General features: G+C 47.3%; 1 pseudogene; it reads right to left on the bottom strand.

The window, feature by feature from the left end:
* Positions 1 to 16,059, bottom strand: part of LOC122941925 — a 158,214-nt pseudogene that overhangs the window by 56,172 nt on the left and 85,983 nt on the right.

Genomic DNA, 16,059 nt, shown 5'->3' with positions numbered 1-16,059 from the left:
CGATCCGCCTGTTCCGCAAAAAGATAGGACACGTTCTATCCTTTTGCGGAATGTAAATATGGGACGAAACCCCACGGAAGCACTCCGGATCTCCAGACCCATTGAAGTGAATTGGTCCGCATCCTGTGATGCGGAATGCCCACGGAACGGCGCCCGTGTATTGCGGATCTGCAAATGCGGTCCGCAATACAGCAACGGGCATCACACGTTCGTGTGCAGGAGGCCTTAGTTTGTGGATCCATGTTTTGCGGACCGCAAATTACATACGGTCTTGTGCATGAGCCCTTATTCTCCGGCCATAATATACATGATTTACGATTTTCCCCACGAGCAACCATTAAAGCTGATTGAAGAATTGATCTAATAATCTTATGGCCTAGGCTGAGCTGTATCACCAAGGACAGCCGCTATGCAATGTACAGTGCGGTGCTCAGTAAGCTGCAGCGCTCACCCCACGGCGATCGGCGAGGTTCCTGGGAGTTAAAACCAGACAGTAGCGTTTCGGCTACATGGTAGTTGATAAACCGGTCGGTAAACATTTTTTTTTATTTTTTTTAGTGTGGGCACTCGGTCAGCCAGCTCAGATTCCGGGTGATAGACTCGGTGGATACCCTCAGAAGAGGTGGGGATAGGGAACGAATTCTCAGAAAAAAGGAATTACAATGGATCTTTGCGTTAAAATCTATGCAACCGCATGGTCTCAACATTGAGTTCAATGTGAACAGTGTTGTATAATTGTGTACTAATGGTGGAATTGCTATGGAGTGTTGTGATAGATCATATTCAGTATGTGTGGATGTTAGATGTTTTTATTCAGTTTTTAGACTGTTACATAAAAAACATGGGTTATTTTTTTTATCATGCAGGATATGGATGTGGAGCATATGGGCCGATCCTTGACATCGGGACTCTGCCAGAGGTCTCCATTTGGAGTAGGACATTCTTTGGGGTCCCTCCATAATAATTACGTTGCCTGTTATGGCCTCCCTTTGTAGTTCCGTGCCCATTGTGTGCGTAGTTCTACGCTCACAGGTCACGGATATCTATCGGAGGTTGTAAGAATGAATGAGAAGGAGTGGCCTGGAGGTCCCTGTGATGATCACATGTTCGTCATGTGATCGAGGTTGATGACGCGTGAGTGCGCTCTCCCCTGATCCTGGACAATTGCGGATGAGATCATAGACATGCGCATTGAGGTTCTGGAGACGCGCTGGGTGAGTCCTGATGAGCGCGGATGGCGGCTACCGTTTGCCCACACTTAAAGTAGGCACATGTGAGGTTTTGCTTTTTAATTGTCTTTATGCTAATTACCTTTATATAACAGTCATGGTTGGTAATGATATTAATTGGGGTACACTCTCTATTGGCTCCCTATTGTAGGGGCGGAGTCACATGCACTTTAAAAGGGTGAATATGGTCACTCTATACTAGGCTTGATAAAGGCTACCATGTAGCTGAAACGTTGCTGTCTGCGTTCTGTGAAGCTTGTCCAATAAAGAACTCACTGAAGATGCTGCCGTGGCCTCTTTTTGTATACTATCCTGAGGAAAGGTCATCAGTGTAAGGATACCTGCATACGGCGATATGTATTTTGCAGTCCGCAAACCACAGATCTGCAAAATACGGATGCCAAGGACCTTCTCGATAAAACCGGTGACAGCCACGGCCTTCTCGCTGCTTTTCCTAGGCCAGTGAACTTTTACATTACATTTACATTAGAGATGAGCAAATTGAATCCACTGAAGTGGAATTCAATCTGAATCTCAGGATAAATTTGATGCACTGTAAAGCCGAATTTCCTCGTGATTCGTGGTAGTGAATCGATTTAACCTTAAATAGTGTAAAAAAACAAACAAAAAAAAATCAACATACTTACCTCCTCCGTTTGCTCACAACGGGCCGGCTGCCGCCATCCTGATTGAAGATCTCGGCCGAAATACCGTGCGTGATGATGTAATCTCGAGTCACACAAGATTTCACCCCAGAACTTCAAGCAAGATGGCAGCGGCTGGCCCGTCGTGAACAAATGGGGCGGGAAGTTTGACTTAATTTTTTTAGTGTTAAATTTACACAGTTTTTACACATGTATAAACACGGCATCTGAGGGGTACTGTGACGGTCTGGTCAACTCCCACCGTCACGGGTCCCCCTTTTCCTGCCCGGATCGTAAATAATCCTGTCAGGCGTACTACCTTAAGGCATGAAATCATCCCACACATCAGCTGAGGCCTATTGCTGGGTAAACCATAAACTGAACTTTATTGACACACACATCAAGTTTATACAGTGCACATAACTCCTCCCCCAGTATCCTGGGAGATAATTGAGTGACAACATAAGCGAACCCCCCTCCCCATGTGTCACATCCTTAGTTGGCTGTGGTAAAACTTTGAACAAGAGTCAAACAGTGTTCATGATGGAGGGCATAATAAAGGGCTTTCCTTCACACTGCTCCCTCCTTGCTGACAGCTCCGGCAGACACAGATGGACCCTTTTCGGGTGGACTTGGGGCTGTCTGGGTAGCCCCTGAGATACTTAAGCTACCAACTCCATTTGCCTAGACAGGCCATCCGCATTCCCATTCAACTTGCCAGGCCGGTAGTGTATAGTGAAGTCGTATGGTTGTAGGGCTAACCTGCACCTGAGAAGACGGGCGTTATCCCCTGCAACCCGGTTGAGCCAGACTAGGGGATTGTGGTCGGTGATGACGGTGAATGCACGGCCATAGAGATAAGGTGTCAGTCTTTTCAGTGCCTAGACGAGAACTAGGCACTCTTTTTCAATAGCTGCATAGCTGACCTCCCTGAGCAATAGTTTCCGGCTCAGATAGGCTACTGGGTGCTCCCCTCCGTCCTCTCCGACCTGGCTTAACACTGCCCCCAGTCCAAACATGGAAGCATCTGTGTGAACGGTAAAATGTTTATTAGAATCGGGGACGGCGAGAACAGGTGCATTTATAAGAGCTTGCGCAGGGTTTGGAATGCTGTCTCACACTCCGGGGACCACAGCACCTGTCGGGGTGAGTTTTTCTTCGTCAGATCTGACAAGGGTTTAGCCAGGGCGCTATAGTCAGGAACAAAGCGTCTATAGTAACCGCCTGTCCCTAAAAAAGCCATAACTTGTGTCTTGGTACGGGGAGTGGGCCAATTGACAACAGCCTCAATTTTAGCCGGCTCCGGTCGTTGTCTTCCACAACCTACCCTGTGTCTCAGATATTGAACTTCCGCCATACCAATGTGACACTTCTCAGGTTTCAAAGTCAAACCAGCTGCTCTGATCCTGTCCAATATGGTCCCTATGTGGGTCCCTATGTGAACTAAGTAGGCTTCCCATGAGTTGCTAAAAATGGCTATGTCACCATGTAGGCACATGCAAAGTCCTGGAGCCCATCTAGGAGACGATCTACCATTCTTTGGAATGTAGCTAGGGCATTCTTCATCCCGAACGGCATGACCCTAAATTGATACAGGCCGAACGGGGTGACGAAGGCGGATTTCTGAACAGCATCCTCGGCTAGGGTAATTTGCCAGTAGCCCTTGCATAAGTCGATAGTCAGATACTTCCCCCTAGCGATGCGGTCCAGCAGTTCGTCTACCCAGGGCATTGGGTAGGCGTCTGTAACCATCTTATTATTTAGTCTTCGGTAATCTACACAGAAGCGGGTCGTACCGTCCCGCTTTGGCACTAGTACCACCGGTGAGGCCCAAAGGCTTTTCGAATGCTCAATGACTCCCAAACAGAGCATCTCCTTAATTTCCTTACACATTCCTTCCCGGACCGCCTCGGGGAGGCGGTAGGGGGTTTGCCTCAATGGAGCCTGGCCTGGGGTCTCTACCCTGTGGGTCGCTAGTCTAATGTATCCGGGCTCCTGAGAGAACGTGGCCTGTTTAGCTTCCAGAAGGGTCATCGCCTGTGTCTGCTCCTGTGGTCCCAGCCATTCCCCCAAGTGTACCAACTCTATGGCCCTTTCTCTCTGCTTACTCCCTAGCAGATCAGGTAAAGGTAAGTTATCCGTATCCTCAGATGCTGGGGCACATACGGCCGCCACTTCTTCCTCTCTCCCTTTGTACTCCTTTAGCATGTTGATGTGAAATTTGCGCTTCACATCCTCGTTCTCACAGCTGGCAACAGTGTACGTATTGTCACATATCTTCCCAATAATCTGGTATGGTCCCTGCCAGGCAGCCTGTAGTTTTTCATGCCGGACCGGTTTAAGTACATAACCTTCTGTCCCAGTTGAAAACTACGGTGTCGGGCCTTCCGGTCATACCATACCTGCTGGCACTGCTGGGCCACATGAAGGTTCTCGTGTACCATCTGCATCAATTCCTCCATTCGGTCCCTCAATTCCAGCACATACTGTACCACCAGGGTCCTTGCTCCTTATTTAGATCTAGGGGTCCCCTCACTCTCCTCCCGTATAGCAGCTCGAAGGGCGAGAATCCCGTAGATTCCTGCGGCACCTCCCTATAAGCAAAGAGGAGGTGAGGCAGGAACCGTTGACAGTCTCTTTAAGTGGCCATGAACGTCTTCAGCATTTGCTTCAGAATTCCATTATATCGCTCACAGAGACCGGTAGTCTGGGGTGATATGGGGAGCTCATCAGGGGTTTTATCCCACAGAACTTCCATAGCTGATGTGTTACAGATGCTGTGAATTGAGTACCCTGGTCAGAAGAATTTCCCCGAGAAATTCTTCTCTTGAGAATACCTTGACCAGGGCATCTGCTACTGTTTCAGCCTCAATATTGGGCACTGCTACCGCTTCGGGGTACCTAGTGGGGTAATCCACTATGGTCAGGATGTAACGTTTACCGGAGCGGCTAGGTTGAGCCAGGGGCCCTATTAAATCCACCGCTACCCGACTAAACGGTTCTTCAATTATGGGCATGGGGATTATTTTGGCCCGAGGGTGGTCACATCTCTTGCCCACCCGCTGGCATACTTCACAAGTTTGACAATACTGTCGGACATCATTGGAGATTCCTGGCCAGAAAAAATGTTGGGTCACCTGGTATGACATCCGTCGGATGCCCAAATGCCCAGCTAAGGGAATGTCGTGACCAATTCTCAACAGCTCTTGCCTATACTTTTGGGGGACGACTAGCTGACATTTCCGCTTGGGCCATGAGGCATTTGTCCTAGAATCGGTTAGCCTATACAATCTGCTACCTTCCCATACATACTGCTCCCCCTCTAGTCCCCTTTGATCAGTTACAGATTTTTCCCAGTACTTTAGTAAGGTGGGGTCTCCCGCTACCTCTTTCCCACATAAAAGCAGACGTAAGAGGAGCCAAATCCTTCATGACCCCCACCTTTACTGTTCCAGACCCCACACCCTAATCCTGTTTGTGATTGGCTTCATGACGGAACCCCAGGGGTTTTTCTCCAGATAACTCCCGTGCCTCCCCAGTAGTTGGAACCGGGTAATCAAGTGAGTGGACTGCTGCCCTGGCGCTGGGACCTGACAGACCTTTTCAGTTAGGTCGGGGTTGTTCCAGCAGGCAGTCCCTTCGGTAGTGTCCCACTTGCTTGCACAGAAAACCGCAAGGTCCAGTAGTCTGTGGAGGTTAATAAGCCGCTGCGGCAGGTCGCTGGGGTGGTTGACAGCTCCCTCCTGGTCGTTGCGCTGGGGACCCGAACCAAAGTAGTTGGGGTTTGAGGGGAGGTTGTTCTGGCTTCCGGACATCCATGTATTCATCGGCCATCCTGGCCGCCTCTTGCAAGGTGAGATGGTTACGGTCCCTCACCCACTCCTTTACATTTGGCGGGAGCAACGTGATGAATTGTTCCAGTAGTACCAGTTGTAACAATTCCTCCAGTGGGTGGCTGCCCTATGCAACTGGCAAGCCCACTCTGTGTAAGAGTCCGACTCTGCTTTCCTGGAGTCTCAAAATTTCCTCCGGTACGCCTCTGGGGTCATTGCGTACCTGGCTAGGAGCGCCTCTTTTACTCGCTCATAGCTACTCAGGTCCTGATCAGGGATAGCTCTGAAAGCATCAGCTGCCTTGCCAGACAGCTTTCCAGCTAAAATTGGAACTCATTCCCCCTCTGCTACCTTGTGCAGGGAACATTGTCTCTCGAAATCAGCCAAATATCTATTAATTTCGTTGGTACGCCAATCAAATGCTTTGAAAGGAATTTCCTGTGGTTCGTAGTTAGTGCGGGAACAGTTCGGTATAGCCGCTGTAGTTTTCTGGGCCTAAACTAGACGGATCTGTAATTCCCTCCGTTTGTTCGCATTTTTGTTCGCACTATCAATGACGCAAAAAATAATCTCAGGCGAAGAATTTGGCTAGAACAGCGCTAGCCAAGCATCGCTGATAATAAGCTGCTTGGCTTTATTGCTGCCACTACCTCCACGAACTTCCAGTAGTTCTTTCAACTTGTTGCGCTTGAGCTGGTTGTAGCAGCCTTCCATGCAAGCTGCTCCGGTTCCCGCCTCAGATTATGAAGCCATGGAAAAGGGACATTTCCATCGCTGCCACCAAAAGTGACGGTCTGGTCAACTCCCACCATCACGGGTCCCCCTTTTACTGCCTGGATCGTAAATAATCCTGTCAGGCGTGAAATCATCCCACACATCAGCTGAGACCTATTGCTGGGTAAACCAAAAACTGAACTATATTGACACACACACATGTGCACATAACTCCTCCCCCAGTATCCTGGGAGATAATTGCGTGACAACATAAGCGAACCCCCCTCCCCATGTGTCACATCCTTAGTTGGCTGTGGTAAAACTGTGAACAAGAGTCAAACAGTGTTCATGATGGAGGGCATAATAAAGGGCTTTCCTTTATTATGCCCTAAGATACAACTTACAGCCAAGCTCCCACATACCTCCATAGTGAGATCACTCAGGCAGTGGGAGAGATGATAAGGCTGTAAGCCCCGCCTATAACAGGTCATGTGACACAGGCCGCCAGGTGCACCAGAATGCTACAAGCAGTACGCAATGGCACATTCTAAACATATCAAGAAAAATAACTGAAATAAAGTGGCCTAAATGGGAGGAAACGCTAAAAAAAAAAAAAAAAAAACAACAACACTGTGGCGTGTTTATAACCGGGGGAGCAATTCCTCTGCATGTGATCCGTTGCTAACGGCAATCCCCAGCAAAACTGCATACAATGGAGGATGATGGCAGCGGACCACATGCACTACAATGGCATCCTACACAAGATGGAATAGTGTGTGGGAGCTTGTCTGTAAGTTGTATCTTAGCACCTCTCAGACCGTATTCACACACCTTAGGTAGTCTAGTGCAGTGGCGTTGCTAAGGCTGGTGTCACCCGGTGCGGTAGAAAATGGTCTCACCCCCCCCTGGGACGAGTCACGTAGGGGACGTCCATCAAGCTCCGCCCTGCCGCCGCGGCACCGCTGATATCCCTTCACGTTCTTCACTGAGCCTGCCGACCGACCCAAGCGGTAACGCGAGGGGGGAGGGTTTGGATAGTAAACAGACTGCTGGCGTGGGGGGGGCTAAGCAGACAGATTGCCAACAGGGGGGGATTTTGGGGGAGGTTGGGGGTGCTAGCAGGCAGATCGACAATGGGGGGTCGGATTCAAATTTTTGAGAACAGGTTCCCTACTCAACGGCGGACGTGCGGCGTCACGACACGTACACCATATACAGTATATCCAACACACATACACATAAATACACCATATACATGGTACACATACATAAATACACTATACTATACAGTAGCACATACCTCTCACATACAGTGCCTCCCAGGTGACGTCTTCTCCGATGCAGTGGCGTAGGGAATGCCATAGCAACCATAGCAGTGGCTATGGGGCCCTACGCCACTGGGGGCCCGTCCCGGACTGCATTCATTTTTTTTTTTTTTTTTTTTTACACAGCCAGGCAGCCAGGTGGGCGGGCTTGGGCGGTCCGCGGCTCGGGCCTGGCTGGGGGGAAGCCAAGGAAGGAGTAGTCAGGTCAGGACTGGAGTAGGCGGGCCCGAGGCGCACTGCTGCACGAGCAGAAGATGAGGTAGGTCAGTGAAGGGGGGGTCTGTGGAGGACACTGAAGGGGGGATCTGTGGAGGACACTGAAGGGGGGATCTGTGGAGGACACTGAAGGGGGGATCTGTGGAGGATACTGAAGGGGGATCTGTGGAGGACACTGAAGGGGGGGATCTGTGGAGGACACTGAAGGGGGGATCTGTGGAGGACACTGAAGGGGGGATCTGTGGAGGACACTGAAGGGGGGATCTGTGGAGGACACTGAAGGGGGGGGATCTGTGGAGGACACTGAAGGGGGGGATCTGTGGAGGACACTGAAGGGGGATCTGTGGAGGACACTGAAGAGGGGATCTGTGGAGGACACTGAAGGGGGGGATCTGTGGACGACACTAAAGGGGGGATCTGTGGACGACACTAAAGGGGGGATCTGTGGACGACACTAAAGGGGGGATCTGTGGACGACACTAAAGGGGGGATCTGTGGACGACACTAAAGGGGGGATCTGTGGACGACACTAAAGGGGGGATCTGTGGACGACACTGAAGGGGGGGGAATCTGTGGACGACACTTAAGGGGGGATCTGTGGACGACACTGAAGGGGGGGGAATCTGTGGACGACACTTAAGGGGGGATCTGTGGACGACACTTGGGGGGGGGGATGTTGGGGTGGGAGGTCCTGGAGGGGTGTTTGGGTGGGAGCTCTGGAAGGGGTGGGAGGTCCAATAGGTATGTGGGGGTGGGAGATCCGGGAGGGGGGGCCCATAATTTTTTTTTGCTATGGGGCCCAGTCATTTCTAGCTACGCCCCTGCTCCGATGTAGACATTCTCTGTCATCTTCTCCATTTGGTCCAGACACTTCTTTCAGCCGACTCGTCTCTGCAGAGTGTGACACACGGACAAAAGGGCTCCGATGTGTTCCTGACAGGAATACATTGGCTAAAGTCTGAGCATTGAACATCAGCTGTAGGGATTAGCCAGAGTTGTCAGTTGCATATCATTGTGGTGCACCTTTCGCAGTGATTTATGTACAGTTTTTCTTGAGGTTTGCTTGAACCTGCGCCCAAATTGTGCACAGTTTATTTGAAATGATCTCCATCCCCACATTGGGAGATAAGAAAAAAGACCCAAAATGAACATGAATACCATAATTACTAATAAAAGGCGAAGTATTGACAGATACCTGATGACAATTATTGATGACAAATTTAGCTAACAGCAGATAAGTTACCATTCAGATTGATGATCATCAATGTGACAACTAAGATGCTGCTCAACAGTTTGATTAAACTGCTCTGTCTGACCATTAGGGCTCGTTCACATGAACTTTTTTTGGGTTTGCGTATACGGGCTGTTTTTGTATTCGTTATACAAACACTATTGGAACAAATAATTTCTACTGGTGTGATTTACCAGTTGCCCCCAAAATAACTGATTGAGGCAGGGGTGTGATATACCTTCTTCCATAAATACTGCTCTTCTATAGGGAATTTATACCCCCAAAGACACCACCAATGTATCCCCTCCGCTCGAGTCTGATGCGCAGCCAATATTGGCATCGGATCAGGAAGAGGAGGTATCAACAGTCACGACAGTACCCAGATCAGCCCAGGGAGGGTGGTCCCCGCTGTTGCTGCATACTCCGAGATCTCTAATGTCAGTGGTGGTGAAGGTGACGAATCCGATGATGACGTGTCGATGGACGTCACGTGGGTGCCCACAAGAAAGGAAGAGGAGGGGAGTTCAGAGGAAGAGACAGAGCAGCAGATAAGGAGGAGAAGCAGGCAGAACGTACAGTGCACAGGTGCAAAACGCAGACTGCTAATGTATCTGGAACAAAACATCCACCATGCACGGTCACATCTGGCGCTCCCAGGATGACGGCACATGGTTCCGCAGTGTGGGCTTTTTTTTATGTGTCCGCTGCTGACAATAGTGTTGCCATCTGCAGCCTGTGCTGTCAACACATAAGTCACGGTAATCCCAACACTCACCTAGGTACGACCGCCTTAAGAAGGCACCTGGCTTCCCATCACCAAGCCTAGTGGGAGCAACACCGCCAGAACCCACAAAGCCACACTCCCGGCGCTCACCGACTTGCCTCTTCTCCTTCTCCTCTCTCCTCCCATTTGTCCTCCACTCCACCTTCCACCATGCCGTTGTCACGTTCATCTGGGAAAAGGCAGGCTTCCTTGACCCAAATGTTCGAGCGAAAAAAGATGACGCCAGATAACCCTCTTGCCCAACGGCTGACCACTGGCTTGTCAAAACTGCTATCCCGCCAACTACTGCCATATAAACTGGTGGACTCGGAGGCCTTTAGAAAATTTGTGGCCATTGGAACACCGCAATGGAAGGTCCCTAGAAGGAAATACTTCTCCCAGAAGGGCATCCCAGAGCTATATGACCACGTTCAGCGGCAAGTGAATATATCTCTGGCACACAGTGTCAAGATACATCTGACCACAGACACGTGGTCTAGCAAACACGGGTAGGGAAGGTACATAACTTTTACTGCCCACTGGGTGAACCTTCTGACGGCCATCAAGCAGGCAACCCGTGGCACCCATGTAGATTTGGTGTTACCGCCACAATTGCATGCAGGCCTGCCTATTCTCCTCCTCCTACTCCATCCTCTCTCTCCTCCTTGGTTGACTCCTCATTTTCTACTGCTACTGTCTCTTCTGCTGCGCCCTCCAAGATCCCCAGAACCTATTTGACATGCCAGGTGAGACGTTGCCAAGCTGTGCTGCGTCTGTTGTGCCTGGAAGCCAAGAGCCACACCGGCGGAAATGTTACCACCTTCACAGAGGGCTGTCAGAATGCAGCACTTCCAGGCCTTGCTTCGAGAAATGCTGCATTCTGCTTTTGCGGGCGCTGGCAGAGGAATTTCCACTCACAGAGAAACAGTTGCGTGTACCAATCCAACAGCGCATGGAAGAAGAGGGCGGTTTAAAGATGTGTTGGTCACTTCAGATATGAGATCATTCTTGCAGCCAACCCATCGACAGCCGATGGGGACGCTCTGAGAAGCGTCGAACCCCTGGACTACTGGGAGTGCAGGCTTGACCTGTTGCCAGAGCTGGCATAATTTGCCATGGAACTGTTGGCTTGCCCCTTGTCCAGTGTCCTGTCCGAAAGGACGTTCACCACAGCAAGGGGGATCCTGACCGATAAGCGCACTCGCCTAGCTCACAACAGTGTGGACTACCTCACATTTTCAAAAAATTAATGAGGCATGGATCTCAGAGGAATTCAACACATGTGACGAGTCGACCATGTTTGATTGAATTTCCTCATGACAACCCACAAATATCCGCCACCACCCAGAACAAATCATGGTCCCTGTCTTAGGTAAATACAGTGGCATAAAAGCTCTTTTATGTCCGTTGAATGCCAAATTTTTGGGGCCTTTACTGGCCTACAGTTACATATTTATCCTGTGACCGCCTAATGTACCTCCAGCCACACAATCCAAAGTTCTTTGCTGTCAGGTGAATGCCTATTTGCTAATTTTTTGGGCCTGTACTGGCCAACAGTTACATATTTATTCTATGACCGCCTAATGTACCTCCAGCCACAGAATCCCAAATTCTGTGCTGTAAGGTGAATGCCTATTGGATAATTTTTGGGGCCTGTACTGGCCGACAGTTACATATTTATCCTGTGACCGCCTAATGTACCTCCAGCCACAGAATCCAAAGTTTTTGGTTGTCAGGTAATGCCTATTGGCAAATTTTTGGGGCCTGTACTGGCCGACAGTTACATTTTTATCCTGTGACCGCCTAATGTCCCTCCAGCTACAGAATCCTACAAAATTGTGTGCTGTCAGTTGAATGCCTATTGGCTAATTTGTGGGGCTTGTACTAGAGTGGCAAGTTCTCACAACAATACTTAGTGCACCAATCACTAATATCTCATGAGACCTTACAAAATGTGAAGTTGTGTGTACCGCGAAAAAATAAATTGCATCATTAGGGATTTTTGAAATGGTGCTTTTTTTAAACACTCGATCTGCATATCCAGCGATTGTTATAACATGCATGTGAAATGTAACCAAATACACTGCTTTAATGTCAAATTACTTACAGTGATCAGAAATTCTTCCTCAACGTCGCAAAAATTGTTGCCAACCATCTTTTCTGATCGCATCCAACTTCGGTCTGGTGGAAACCAGTTGCTGTAGTAGGCCGCGCCTATTTTGCGCATGTGCATAGACGAAAATTACATTGCCGATATTTCGCATTGAAAAAAATAATGAATGGAGATCTCAAATTCGAATAATACATCTGGTATGTCACTGTCCATGTTGTGGGACTTTGTGCACTTCTAGTAAGTATTTGGTGGCTGCAAATATGACCTGAAGGTATTCCAGGTTCGCCTGCCTTTAAAGTGAATGGGGCCCGTTCGCGAACATTTGATCGCGTTTGCATTCGCAAACCGTCCCGGCCGATGTTCGTCCATCACTATTAACATACACTGTGTTTAAAAACACACCGCGCCATTACATATGTTGTTATTTTTTTATATCAAAAGCCTCCAAATATTGTCCTTTATGAGGGGGCAGATGATGTTTAAACACACAGTCACAGATAATTTGGTGCACTACCCTGTGTATTGGTGTACGTATCGCCTATATGCTGTTTTTATTAAACTAAACAACCTCCCCCCACCCGGAATTATAAACCGTGTTGAGGCAGGAATAAATGGAAACAGATGATTGAGGCTTAATATCACGTTATCACTCACATATAATTTGGTGCACTACCCTGTGTAGTGGTGTAGTGATACCCCCCACCCCAAAAAAAAAAACTAAAGAAAAAAAAAAATGTGTAGAGATATAGAAATAAACAGATTTAGCCCTAGTATTACTTTCTTAATCACTGACGTTTTTGTCCGCTACTCTGCATATTTTATATGGTTTTTCAAACTTAATAAAAAACAAAAAAACGAAATTAACTATGTGAGGTGTCCTGACAGAGTACACACTAGTATATGCTGTGCTAGATTGATGTTAGAACATGAGTTGTGCAGTTTTACACTTATTCCACCCCTCAAAAAACTGAATTTCTGTTAAAATGGAAAAAAATAAAAGTATTGGCTGCCTTGAAGGTTTGCAGCTGCTGCAGTTCTGCTAGGAGGCACACCCAGCCTCAGCTCCTCACTTCCTGGTTGACAGATTACCGGCTTGTTCCTACTCTACACACTCAATTCTTCTTCTTTGCACTTCTATCCCTTCACTCTCCCTGGCAGTAAAATACTACAAGCTTAATTGATTTTTCACTGTCCCTGACTCCCTAAGATAGTTTTTTTGGCAGACACTGTAAGACCTAACCACCCTCATTCATAGCCCAGCACAGAATGACATTCTGCTAGACTACCTTCCTGTCTGCTGCAGCACTGATTTGCTCACCCAGGCTGTCTGTCAGTGTGGGAGCCTATCAGAGCACGTTCCTCCCCCCCCTCCCCTTTCCTCTCAGGGTCATGCGAGCACCCTTCTTGCTCCCTAGTGCTTTTTTTCCGCAGATAAACTCAGTAAAAAGGCGCTACATGACGTTTTGCTGGATGCATCCAAGACGAACCTGAAAAGGTTCGAGTTCGTCTGTCATCCAAAATAAATAAATAAATAAATAAATAAATAAAAAATCGCACAGTTTGGACAGAACCCTGTTTGGTAAGAACTGGTTCACTCATCTCTACTGTACAGGGAGTGCATAATTATTAGGCAAGTTGTATTTTTGAGGATTAATTTTATTATTGAACAACAACCATGTTCTCAATGAACCCAAAAAACTCATTAATATCAAAGCTGAATATTTTTGGAAGTAGTTTTTAGTTTTATCTATTTTAGGGGGATATCTGTGTGTGCAGGTGACTATTACTGTACATAATTATTAGGCAACTTAACAAAAAACAAATATATACCCATTTCAATTATTTATTTTTACCAGTGAAACCAATATAACATCTCAACATTCACAAATATAAATTTCTGACATTCAAAAACAAAACAAAAACAAATCAGTGACCAATATAGCCACCTTTCTTTGCAAGGACACTCAAAAGCCTGCCATCCATGGATTCTGTCAGTGTTTTGATCTGTTCACCATCAACATTGCGTGCAGCAGCAACCACAGCCTCCCAGACACTGTTCAGAGAGGTGTACTGTTTTCCCTCCTTGTAAATCTCACATTTGATGATGGACCACAGGTTCTCAATGGGGTTCAGATCAGGTGAACAAGGAGGCCATGTCATTAGATTTTCTTCTTTTATACCCTTTCTTGCCAGCCACGTTGTGGAGTACTTGGACGCGTGTGATGGAGCATTGTCCTGCATGAAAATCATGTTTTTCTTACCTTGCAGACTTCTTCCTGTATTACTGCTTGAAGAAGGTGTCTTCCAGAAACTGGCAGTAGGACTGGGAGTTGAGCTTGACTCCATCCTCAACCCAAAAAGGCCCCACAAGCTCATCTTTGATGATACCAGCCCAAACCAGTACTCCACCTCCACCTTGCTGGCGTCTGAGTCGGACTGGAGCTCTCTGCCCTTTACCAATCCAGCCACGGGCCCATCCATCTGGCCCATCAAGACTCACTCTCATTTCATCAGTCCATAAAACCTTAGAAAAATCAGTCTTGAGATATTTCTTGGCCCAGTCTTGACATTTCAGCTTGTGTGTCTTGTTCAGTGGTGGTCGTCTTTCAGCCTTTCTTACCTTGGCCATGTCTCTGAGTATTGCACACCTTGTGCTTTTGGGCACTCCAGTGATGTTGCAGCTCTGAAATATGGCCAAACTGGTGGCAAGTGGCATCTTGGCAGCTGCACGCTTGACTTTTCTCAGTTCATGGGCAGTTATTTTGCGCCTTGGTTTTTCCACACGCTTCTTGCGACCCTGTTGACTATTTTGAATGAAATGCTTGATTGTTCGATGATCACGCTTCAGAAGCTTTGCAATTTTAAGAGTGCTGCATCCCTCTGCAAGATATCTCACTATTTTTGACTTTTCTGAGCCTGTCAAGTCCTTCTTTTGACCCATTTTGCCAAAGGAAAGGAAGTTGCCTAATAATTATGCACACCTGATAAAGGGTGTTGATGTCATTAGACCACACCCCTTCTCATTACAGAGATGCACATCACCTAATATGCTTAATTGGTAGTAGGCTTTCGAGCCTATACAGCTTGGAGTAAGACAACATGCATAAAGAGGATGATGTGGTCAAAATACTCATTTGCCTAATAATTCTGCACGTAGTGTACAACATGGAGGCCTAAGTGGTTCATGATAGGATGGTTTAGTTTCAAAAACCGAAAGGGTTTGAACAAATTCTGGGATCCACAGCTTCTCACTATTTATAAAAAAAATGCCTACCTGATCTCCCTAGGTTTTAAGGTAAAAAGTTCAAGGATATGGAATAATTGGCCCAAACACAAGCAAATTTTTTGAAATACAAATGTTTATTAACAAGTGATACCAACAAGTGTTAAGATACAGTTATACTGAATGGCCAAATTTTTTGAGACACCTACCTGTCATGGCACACTATACCAGAAATGACCTTTCACTCACTCCAAAAGCGGGCTATCCCCAAACGAAATAAAATCCAAAAGTATGCTCACCACTTTAAGCTCTACATATAATAATTTTCTGTTCCTCAAACGCTGAAGAAACAGTCTGCGACGGCAATGAAATATCCAAAAGTGAATAAAGTTCAGTGGTAAAATCGAACAGCCTTTATTCCATATCACATAAAAACAGGTACAAAAATAGAGGGAAAAAAAAGCATGCTGGGCGAGAAATAAACACAGAAACTACATTGAGAAATTGGAGTGCTACTGTTTTTTTTCCCCTCTATTTTTGTACTTTGGGGACCCAGAGGTCCGGATCCGACACCACTGGCTCTGCCACTGAATGGACTTATTGAAAACATCTCAACAGGTAGTGCTGTCTTACTTTTTATTATAAAAAACGGTAGGTATATGATATTCTGTTTACGCGTTTCAAAACGCGTAGACAGAAGACCCTATACCTGTAATTATGTGGTATGAAATAAAGACCGTAGGATTTTGCTGACAAAGTTTCTTCACT

Source organism: Bufo gargarizans, chromosome 6 (genome assembly GCF_014858855.1).
Source record: "Bufo gargarizans isolate SCDJY-AF-19 chromosome 6, ASM1485885v1, whole genome shotgun sequence".
In the NCBI taxonomy this organism is placed as follows: domain Eukaryota; kingdom Metazoa; phylum Chordata; class Amphibia; order Anura; family Bufonidae; genus Bufo; species Bufo gargarizans.
This window is presented reverse-complemented; position numbering and strand designations above follow the sequence as displayed.